Genomic DNA, 10,898 nt, shown 5'->3' with positions numbered 1-10,898 from the left:
CTCGCCCCTGGGGTCCTTGGGCTTCTTGACCTTTCCCGAGATGTAACTGGCAAGGTCAATTACATAACTGGCTCTTGACTGGCTGAAGATCCACTGGCCAGGTCATGGTCAACAGATAAACACCCAGAAAGGTCACTGCCTGTGGCAGCAAGGCTCTGACCTCAGGCACACAGCTGTGTTTCCAAGAGCAGCTTGTTTTCTCATGCACATTATGGGGTAATGACTGGGATTGTGGAAACTGCAAACAGCATGTGTCATAATGAGTATTTTGACTTGGAATGCAGCTTTCTGAGTGGCTCCCGGTGTCTGCAGAAACTCAAGAGGTGACAGAAAAAAAAAAAATCTGTCGTGAAAGCGCCTCTCACGCAGTATAGCTGATAATGGAAATTCAATTGCAGGAGCATTTATTTAGTGCCTGCTGTGTACCTGGCTCTGGGCTGAGCGCTTGGGATATAGAAATGAATGAGATGCAGCTGGTGACCTTCTTTGGACCTAATAGAGAGAATTGGAGAGCTAAAATGATGCTTTACCTAAGGAAGTCCCCCTGCCATCCCCTCCCTTGCCCCGCATCCCTTAGGTCTAGATTTTCCCAATGAAAAGGAAAGGGTCAAGGCTTATAGTTTTCCTTGAACTAGCACCTGTTTGAGGTCCGTTCTCCCGCCCCAAGGGAAGAACATTCTCCTGCCCTCCTGTCTGCCCACCACACCACAAAAGCCCAGTGCAGGCTGCAGAGGTCCCCACCCAGCCCCTTCCAGGGCACAGCGGGGAATGGCTCAAGGCTATGGTCCCTGATCCTGGCCACACACTGGAGGGCCTGGGTTGCTTAGCAACAGGGCAGATGCCAGGCCCCTGGGCAGAGGTTCTGATGTGCAGGTTTGGGACTGGCCCCACAAGTTGTGTTTAGAACAATTGCTGAAGGGGATTCTGGTACCTGGTCAGGCTTGGGAACCACTAACCGAGGACCAAAGTCGTGTTTTGTCACCTCCAGCTGGTAGTGTAGTCCGGCGCCTCCTCCCTTCTCCTCCTCCTTCCCTTTCTCCCATCTATAAAATATGTCTGGTGATCTCCGAGGCCCGCCCTACCTCTAACCACCTGTGCATCAAGAGACAGGCTACCTGGGAGCCCGCTGTGATGCTGGGCCTCCTTCACACCCACGTCTCAGGGGAGGAGAGAGCGGGCCAGCCTAAACCTGAATCAGGTCCCAGCCCCTTCACCTGCTTCCTGGTGACCCAAGCCGGGTCCACTCCCCTCCCTGGGCCTCAGTCCAGGGTAAACCTGTCAGGAATTTCAGCAGGTAACCACCACTTTGTCTTTCTTTTCCTTGGGGAATTTTTCAGGGCAGAAAGCAAAGCACTTTGAAGGCAAAGCCAAGGGCCCTGGGTGGAGGCCACCTTCGAGGGCAGGGAGAGCCAGAGGGGCAGCTGTTGGGGGGAAGGCTCTGGGGGTGGTCCTGTCCTGCCATCGTGATGTAACCCACCCGGGGGCACTGGAACCGCGTGAAAGGCGAGAGGGAGGGTCTGCCTTGTGTCCAGCCTGCCTCCAGGAGAGCCTGGACACCAGTTCACACCACTCTGAACTCAGCCAATCCATCCTTAGGCCAGTGCTCAAGTTTCTGCAGGAGCTGAGCACTCCAGAGTAGGGAAAGTCCATGAGACCCCCCCCTCATTGTACCCCATTTCTGAGAAGCTACTTAAAAGAGAAGGGAGGTTAAACCAGCCCTCCATGAGACTTCTAGATGAACCCTCCTCATGCCCTTGTTGCCCATGCCCCAAACTGCATTTCATAGACAGAATCCAGTCTATGAATTTGGGTGAAAATGTCCTTGTTTTCACTAAAATTTAAGCATTACCTTCAGTTACTAGATTATAGGGGGTGTTAGTCAGCCTATAACTTTATCACCAATGGAAATCACAGGTAACTTCACATCATTTTACAGTTGATACGGGTATTCCAAAGAGATCAGTCAGTCCCAAAGGAAATCAACCCTGAATATTCATTGGAAGAACTGATGCTGAAGCTGAAACTCCAGTAGTTTGGCCATGTGATGCAAAGAACTGACTCACTGGAAAAGACCCTGATTTGGGGAATGATTGAAGGCAGGAGGAGAAGGGATGATAGAGGATGAGATGGTTGGATGGCATCACCGACTCGATGGACATGAGTTTGAGCAAACTCTGGGAGACAATGAAGGACAGGGGAGCCTGGCGTGCTGCAGTCCATGGGGTTGCAAAGAGTCGGACACAACTGAGCAACTGAAAAACCGCAACACAGATATTCCAAATCTTGTTTGGGCTCATCTTTTGAAATGATAGTAAATTCTGAGATTGTCACTATTCCTTGTTATTAATGTGTTAATAGCAAAGCACATATATCACTATACTGCAAACATATATGAAAATATTTTGGCAAAATTTTAATATGATTGTTTTCTTTCAAAATATTGTGTATTCATTCGTTTTAAAAAATGTTATTTGGATGAGCCCACAGGGTTCGCAGGTTGCCAACAAGTCCGCCGTACATTAAACTTTAAGGATTCCACTTCTGAAGTCATCTTAAGATGACTCTGAAATGGGGTATTGTGGAAAAGTGAAGAGTTGTCAATAATGGTAAAAAAAAAAATTCTGAGTATTTGTCAATATTTCCAGGAGCTAGAATAGATTCTAGTGATATATAACTTCACTTGTTAAATTGACATTATTCAGCTTTAATTTATATGAAATAAAATGCATCTTTTTTTTTTTTACCATATGCTCACTATTTAAAAATTGTGGCAAAAAAACAAATAACATAAGCATTACCATGTTAACCATTTTCAAGTGTACAGTTCAGCTGGGTTAAACATACTCACGTTGTTATGTAAAATGCACCAATTAGAAGCATGCAGTCTGATTAGTTAAGACAATATACCTGAGAACCACCACTACAATTAAATACACAGTATTTCTATCACTCCCAAAATGTTTTTTTGTGCCTCTTTATTGCGTCCACTACCCCAAACATAAGTAAATGTCGATTTACTTTTTGTCACTAGATAGACTGCTGCTGCTGCTGCTGAGTTGCTTCAGTCGTGTCTGACTCTGTGCGACCCCATGGATGGCAGCCCACCAGGCTCCCCCGTCCCTGGGATTCTCCAGGCAAGAACACTGGAGTGGGTTGCCATTGCCTTCTCCCACTATAGACTAGTTCTGTCTTTTTTGAGTCAACCATTTCATAAACATGGAATCCTACAAAATATACCCCAACTGCTTGTCCGCCTGTTGATGAATGTGTGGGTTGTGTCAAGTTTTGGATTATCACAAATTTACTATGAACACTACTGGCATGTCTTTCTGTAGACACGTGTTTTCATTTATCCTAGGAAAGAATCCAGGTGTGGAGTCACTGGGTTATGTGATAAGTGTATGTTTACCTTTATAGGAAATGACCAAACTGTTTTCCTAAGAGCTTGCATCATTCTTCGTTCCCAGCAATCATGTATGGGAGCCCCAGTGGTTTCTCTTCTTCCCAATACTGGGTACTCTCGGTCTCTAATTTCAGCCATTCCCTGTGTGCTGGCCTCTCATCGTGGTTTTAGTTTTCACTGTCCTGACGGCTAATAACGCTGACTGTCTTTTTGTGTCTGTGAGCCATGAGAGACTTCTTTGGAGGAGTCTAACTCTTTTGCCCTTTCTTATTGGGCTGTCTTATACAGTCTGGATACCTTTTTTTTTTTTTTGCTAGACACATGTATTGCAAATATTTTCCCCATTCTGTAGCTTGTTTTCATGTTCTTAATGGTGTTCTGATGCAGACCATTCATCAGATTTTTATTTTATGGTCATGCCTTTTGTATTCTATCAAAGACATCTTTGCCCCAAAGTTAAAAAGATTTTCTCCTACATTTTCTTCTGGAAGTTTTATATTTGTAAATTTTATGTTTGGGTCGATAACGTGTTTCAGGGCTTCCCAGGTGGAGCCAGAGGTAAAGAATTTGCCTGCCAATGTAGGAGACAAGAGATGAGGGTTCAGTCTCTATTTCAGGAAGATCCCCTGGAGGAGGGCATGGGAACCAACTCCAATATTCTTGCCTGGAGAATCCCACGGACAGAGGAGCCTGGCGGGCTACAGTCCATGGGGTCACAAAGAGTTGGACATGATTTTGCATGCATGCACAGTGCACAGGATGGAGTATGGAACAAAAGTTTATTATTTCTTTTGGCACATGAATGTTCAGATCTTTGAGCACCATTTGATGAAAAGACTCTCCTTTCCCTGTTGAGCTCTCTTAGCGTCTTTTTTGAAGTCAGTGGACCATATACGTGGGGTCTATCTCTGGACTCTCAATGCTTTCCACTGACATACGTCTAACCTTATACCACGTGTGCGTGCGTGCTAAGTCGCTTCAGTTGTGTCCAACACTGGGATCGAACTCCAATCTCTTACGTCTCCTGCATTGGCAGGGGGAGTCTTTACCACTTGCGCCTCCTGGGAATTTAGAGCTGAGAGAGGAAAAAGCCTTGTACAAGGTCGAATCAAATAAGCCAGAGGTCAAGATGGAATGTGGCTTGTGTAAATCTTCATTTTTATTCAAGTTTTCCTTTCCATTGGCAATATCAGCACTGCCCACAGTGGCAGCCACCAACCATCGTGAGAAAAAGTCGTGCTACCCGTGCTCAGTGGCCCCAGTCGCATCCGACTCTGCAACCCTACACACTGTAGCCCACCAGGTTCCTCTGTTCGTTATCTGCTAAATACTCATTTTTAACTCCTGTTGGGAGTCAGCAAAAAGGGACACAGTGAAGAGTAGCAGGATACTGATGCTGGGGGACTCTGCTGGGACTGGGAGAGGTGGAGCTGGCTTTTCATGGAGCAGCCCTGTGACCTCGCACAAGCTGATCCACCCCTGTAGGTTCCTGTGTCGGTCTGGATTCTCCAGAGAAATAGAATCACATGCACGTATCTTTGTATGTACGAAAGGAAACTTATTATAAGGAATTGGCTCATACAATTATGGAGGCTGGAAAGGCCCCACAGTGTGCTATCTGCAAGCAGGGAGGATGGTGGTGTCATTCAGTTCAAGTCCAGAGTCCTGAGAACCAGGGGGGTGCCAAGGGCAGGAGAAGAGCCATGTCTCAGCTCAAGCAATCAGGCAGGAAGGAGTAAATTTCTCTTTCTTCCTTTTTGACCTATTTAGGCCCTCAGTGGGCTTTCCTCGTGGCTCAGATGGTAAAGAATCCACCTGCAATGTGGGAGACCTGGGTTCGATCCCTGGGTTGAGAAGATCCCCTGGAGGAGGGCATGGAAACCCACTCCAGTATTTTTGTCTGGAGAATCCCCATGGACAGAGGAGCCTGGTGGGCTACATACAGTCCATGGGGGTTGCAGAGTCTAATACGACTGAACGATTAAGCATAGCACAGCACAGGCCTTCGGTGGATTGAATGATGCCCACCCACACTGGAGAGGGTAAACCAATTGCCTGAGCCCACCTAGTCAAATGTTACTTTCATCCAGAAACACTCTCAGACTCACCCAGAAAATAACCACATCACATCACGTAGTCGCTCAGTCGTGTCCAACTCTTTGCCATTCTGTGGCCCACCAGGCTCCTCTGTCCATGGGATTTTCCAGGCAAGAATACTGGAGTGGGTTGCCAGTTCCTCCTCCAGGGGGTCTTCCTGATCCAGAAATTGAGGCCAGGTCTCCTGCATTGTAGGGAGTTTCTTTACCAGAAAATAATGTTTAGCCAAATATCTGGATATGATCCAGCCAAGTTGATACATTAAACTAACCATCACAGTTCCTCAACTGAAATATAGGGGTAAGAATTAAGCCACCCTAGGTCACACAGTAAGTCAGTGCAAATTTATTTCTGATAGTTCTGGAGGCTAGGAATTCCAAGATCAAGGCACCAACAGATTCAGAGTCTGGTGACAGCTTGCTTTTCCAGTTCACAGATAGTGTCTTCGAGTTCACATTAGTGTCCCCCAGTGGCTGAGGGTCAAGAGAGCTCCCTGGGGTCTTATTTGTAAAGGTATCAGTCCCATTCATGAGGGTTACACCCTCATTACCTGCTCGTGACATCACACCGTGGATTAGGGTCAACATATGACTTCTGGCCCCTCTGCTCTGTGTGTCCATGGAACTCTCCAGGCAAGAATGGATACTCTACTGGAGTGGGTACCCATTCCCTTCTCTGGGGATCTTCCCGACCCAGGGATTGAACTCGGGTACTCTTGCATTGTAGGCAGATTCTTTGCCATCTGGGCTACCATGGAAGCACCCCATGAATTCTGGGGGAACACACATTCAGCATGTGGTAGGTGCCTGGCACAGGGCCCAGCACACTGCAGGCGATCATCAGATGGGGGCTTCTTCCCTTCGGAGGTCCTTCCTGCTCTCCTTCTGGAGTCTGAGCAGCAACGAGTTATCGAGCAAAGCCTAAGTAACTGGGTCAAAAGTGGCCAAGGTTGCCTGGTATTGAATATTTTGGGGGGTGGGGCCAGGTCTCCCAGGGTTAGGCAGTCAGTCCCTGGGCAGGTGTGGGCAGGTGTGTACGGGAGGGGTAGCTGCTGGGGGCTTGGACAGGTACGAAACGGTCCCAAAGGATGAGTGCTATCCCTGGGAGGCTGTGTGAGGGCGAGGGGCATCTGAGGTGGTGACAGTGGGAGAGAAAAGAGGATGCAGAATAGAAGACAGAAAGGTAAATACAAAGAAATATAAACATCTCCCACCACGAAATTATGAAATTGCCATTTCTGACAATTTACTTGTGTGTAATAAAAACTACATTCATACCAGGTCAACAAAGTGTGGATGAGATTTTATAACAGGAGGCTTTATTGGACAGAATCTCAATACATATTTTCCCCTGTAGGAACTCTCAATTCTCTCATAAAAATTTATTACAGAGTTTGATATGTATGCACTAAACACAAGCCGTTGTAAACACAGCAGGCAACACCGGCCTTGGATTCTCCAATCCTGAGTCCCACTGCAGCAGAAAGCAGCTGTTGGCAAGTGTATCGCAGGAAAGGTTAACAGTGCCACATGGGGAGGGCGTCTGGTAATTATTTTTAATGGAGCTGTGCTTCTGTTTAATAAAAGGAGAAAATAAAGCTAAAACTCTGATGGAGACAAACACTATAGAGGACGGTAACATTTTGCTTCGCTTGTTTTATGCTCGGGTTGCAGCTGTTGGTGAACAGTTGCCCATATGCACGCCTGCAGGGAAGCAGAGTCGCAGGGGCACACGGTGATGGGCATGTTTGGTCCAGCATGAGCATGCAGATGTCTACCCCTCTTCCTATAGGTTTAACTTCAGAGACAGAACATCGTACAGGAGCCAGGCATTTGCAGCTCCCTCTGTCCCCTTAAAATAAAATATCTTCAGTTTTTCTAAATCCCAGTTTCCAAAAGTATTTTGAAGCATCTAAAGATAAAGTACATTTCCATGTGGAATGCTGAACTAGCTGGCACCTACCTTAGGCTTCCTGAGTGCAGGCTCCCTTCTGTTCTCTGGACAACCCCCCCTCCCCCCCGCAAGCTAGGGATAGTGTAAGTCCTCCCACCTCACTTTGCACAACCCCCGCCTCCTCCCAAATAAAGAAGTCTAGTAGCTCAGATGGTAAAGCATCCGCCTACAATGCAGGAGACCCAGGTTCGATCCCAGGGTGGAGAAGATCCCCTGGAGAAGGAAATGGCTACCCACTCCAGTGTTCTTGCCTGGAGAATTTCATGGACAGAGGAGCCTGGCGGGTTACAGTCCCTGGGGTTGCAGAGTCGGACACGATTGAGTGACTAACGCACACATGAAAAGTGAAGGAAAGCAAAGAATTCAACTTGGGTGCACTCATAACTTGGAGCTACCAGGGTTCCCAGGGTAGCATCTAACCAGCCTACTGCAGGAAGGTGGGTGGTTCCCATTTGGACAGGGGCAGGATGAACCTGTGTGTGGGAGATGGCCGTGCTGCATTAGGGAGGATGGATGTTCAGACAGGGCAGTGGTTTTTAGTCACTAAATCATGTGCAGCTCTTTGCAACCCCATGGACTGTAGACCACCAGGCTCCTCTGTCTCTGGGATTTTCCAGGCAAGAATACTGGAGTGGGTTGCTATTTTCTTCTCAAGGGGATCTTTCCCACCTGGGGATCAAACCTGGGTCTCCTGCATTGCAGGCGGAGCAACCGGGGAATAGGGTGGCTGAAACTGTCCACTGGCATCCGCTCCACAGGACACCACAGCAGAGGGACAGGTTTATGACCTCCAAGGAGCTGCCTCAGCACAATAGACAATGAGCATCCAAACAGCAAAGATCTGAATTCCTTCTTGCAAACTAGCCTAAGAAAACAGACTGGCCTATCCCAGTGTTTATAAAAATGCCCCGGTTGGTAATGAGGGTATGGCAAGGCAGCTCTTTTATTTGTCCCTGGACTTGCAAGGTTTCCCCTGAAGAAATCCTGGTGGGGTTGGCGAGACACCAAACTCCTTAAATGTCCCTCAAATGTTCCATACTTGACGAAGTGTGTTTACACACCTGTAAAACAGGGTCATTGAGGTTTGGAACGATTTCAACTTGCAAGGGAACTTGGCATTCGAATACAGCATGAGCTTTGGTTACTGATAATCCAAGCAAAGATTTGGCATACATGGCTTGAATGCTGGGCCATGATGGACTGAGCCTGTGGGGGCTGGTTGTTTGGTATTTTAGGCAGGTGGGAGCCATCTCTCTGATCTGGCCATTGGGAATTTGACTGGCCCAGGTCAATCAGTCGATTGTGCACCATTGTGGTAGCATCTGATACTCCCTAAATACAGCCCCTATGAGTCATCTGGGGTATTTCAGAGGCCTTGATGACTCTAATCTGACTCTAATGATCAGTGTGGGATTCCTGTCTCCAAATAACAGATTTTAGACTCTTCAAAATGTGAACTTCAGGTTCTATTAAACACGTGCAACCAGGCTGCCCTGGTGGCTCAGTGGTAAAGAATCCACCTGTCAAGGCAGGATACATGGGTTCCATCCCCGATCTGGGAAGATCCCACAAGCTGTGGAGCAACTAAGCCTACGCACCACAACTACTGAGCCTGTGCTCTAGAGCCTGGGAGCCACAACCACGGAGCCCATGTGCTGCAAGTACTGCAGCCTGTGTGCCTGGAGTCCGTGCTCCACAAGGGAAGCCATTGCCATGAGAAGCCCTCACACCACAAAAGGACAGAAGCCCCTCTCACCACACCCGGAGAAAAAAGGCCCTCAAAGCAATGAAGACCCAGCGCAGCCAAAAATAAATAAATGAGTATTAAATATGTAAATTAATAAACGTATTAAAAACACACATGTGCAACCACTGTTCCACACCAAGGAGTATGATACTGACTATAGTCACTGGGCCTCCAAGAGAAAGGATACAGGAAATGCCCCCAAGTCAGTGTTCCTAAGAGCGCATGTGCTCCAAAAGGCACAAAAACAGTCTTTTGAGTCAAAAACTTACATTATTTCAAAAGTCCCTTACATGTGGGTATATGTGATAAACTCACACGGCTGGGAAAGACTGAAGGCAGGAGGAGAAAGGGGCAACAGAGGATGAGAGGGTTGGATGGCATCACCGACTCAACGGACATGAGTTCTGAGCAAACTCCAGGAGATGGTGAAGGACAGGGGAGCCTGGCGTGCCGCAGTCCGTGGGGTGGCAAAGTCGGACACAACTGAGCGACTGAACAACATCACACTGCTAAGACTGAGTAGATGCCTAATGTTGGAATGTCAGTGCTAAATGCATATTTACATGACACACCACATGAGCAAATTGAACACCCCCTCGCTCCGCCCCCAGAGACGGGTGTGAGTGTGACGGGTGTGAGTGTGAAGGGTGGAAGGGTGGCCAAACTTACTTGGCACAAGGGTAACTTTTGCAAATCTGGTTGTTTCTGCTGTGGATTCCTCCAGTTGTCCCCAGGGGTTATGGGCCCTGCCCACGTGGACCCTGTGTCATTAAGGAATGTGTACACACCCTTCTGAAGACATAGCCTCATACCCTCTCAGGTGTATTATCAGCGGATGCGCCTGGTCAACGAGGTTGGCTTCCTAAGAATGAATCTTGCTTGGCTCCCAATTCACTGTATAACGTGGATGCTCCACAAAAGAAATGCAATGAATTCAGCACCTCCCACCCTCCCACCCACCCTTCCTTCCTTCCTTTCTTCTCTTTCTTCCTTCTCTTTTTCACTAGCTAAATTATATGGATTTCCCCCCATGTCTTCTTTCTAAAAGAGCTCTAATTTTGGAACTCCCAAGTTCAAGACCTCGACACTCTCCCCTGGGTCACAGATCACGTGCACTCTGTCTCAGGAGGCACGTCACCTCCTCAGCACACACGTGATCTCATTCCTGGACACACGTCTAGCTCTCATCCCACCAAACTCCACACCAGATGTGTTCACGCCTCCTTCGTGTCCTGTCACATGACCTTCCCCAGTGCAGGTTCAGGCCAGTGTCACCACCTCTGGGAAACCTTCCCAAACCCTCCTTCCCCACTGTCCAGTGTGACAGCCCTCCCACTGTGCCCCTAGCCCTGTGCACAACCCACGAGCGCAGCCTCAGCCTCCATTCTCTAGAGTAATCCCGGTCTCCCCAGAGCCTGACCCAGCCCAGGGCTGGACACACAGAGGGTGCTCTGTAAATGTCAGAGTGAGAGGCGGGCATTCCTACAGTGCTGGGCTGGAATCCGTGGCTGCTGTGGGCCGCTCTCCAACCTCTCCAGAACTCGGTTTCCCTGGACCTTCGCAGGCCACTGCTTTTGAACAGTGATCAGTCCAGGTCAGGCTGAGCGGGGCCTCACGTCCTAGCCACTTTCCCCTCCTGATGCAATTACCTGGGAAGGCAGGCAGTTCCACTCATGGGGATTCCTCTTTCCTAGATAG

This window comes from Bos taurus, chromosome 26 (genome assembly GCF_002263795.3).
Source record: "Bos taurus isolate L1 Dominette 01449 registration number 42190680 breed Hereford chromosome 26, ARS-UCD2.0, whole genome shotgun sequence".
Classification (NCBI taxonomy): domain Eukaryota; kingdom Metazoa; phylum Chordata; class Mammalia; order Artiodactyla; family Bovidae; genus Bos; species Bos taurus.
Note: the sequence above shows the minus strand (reverse complement) of the source record.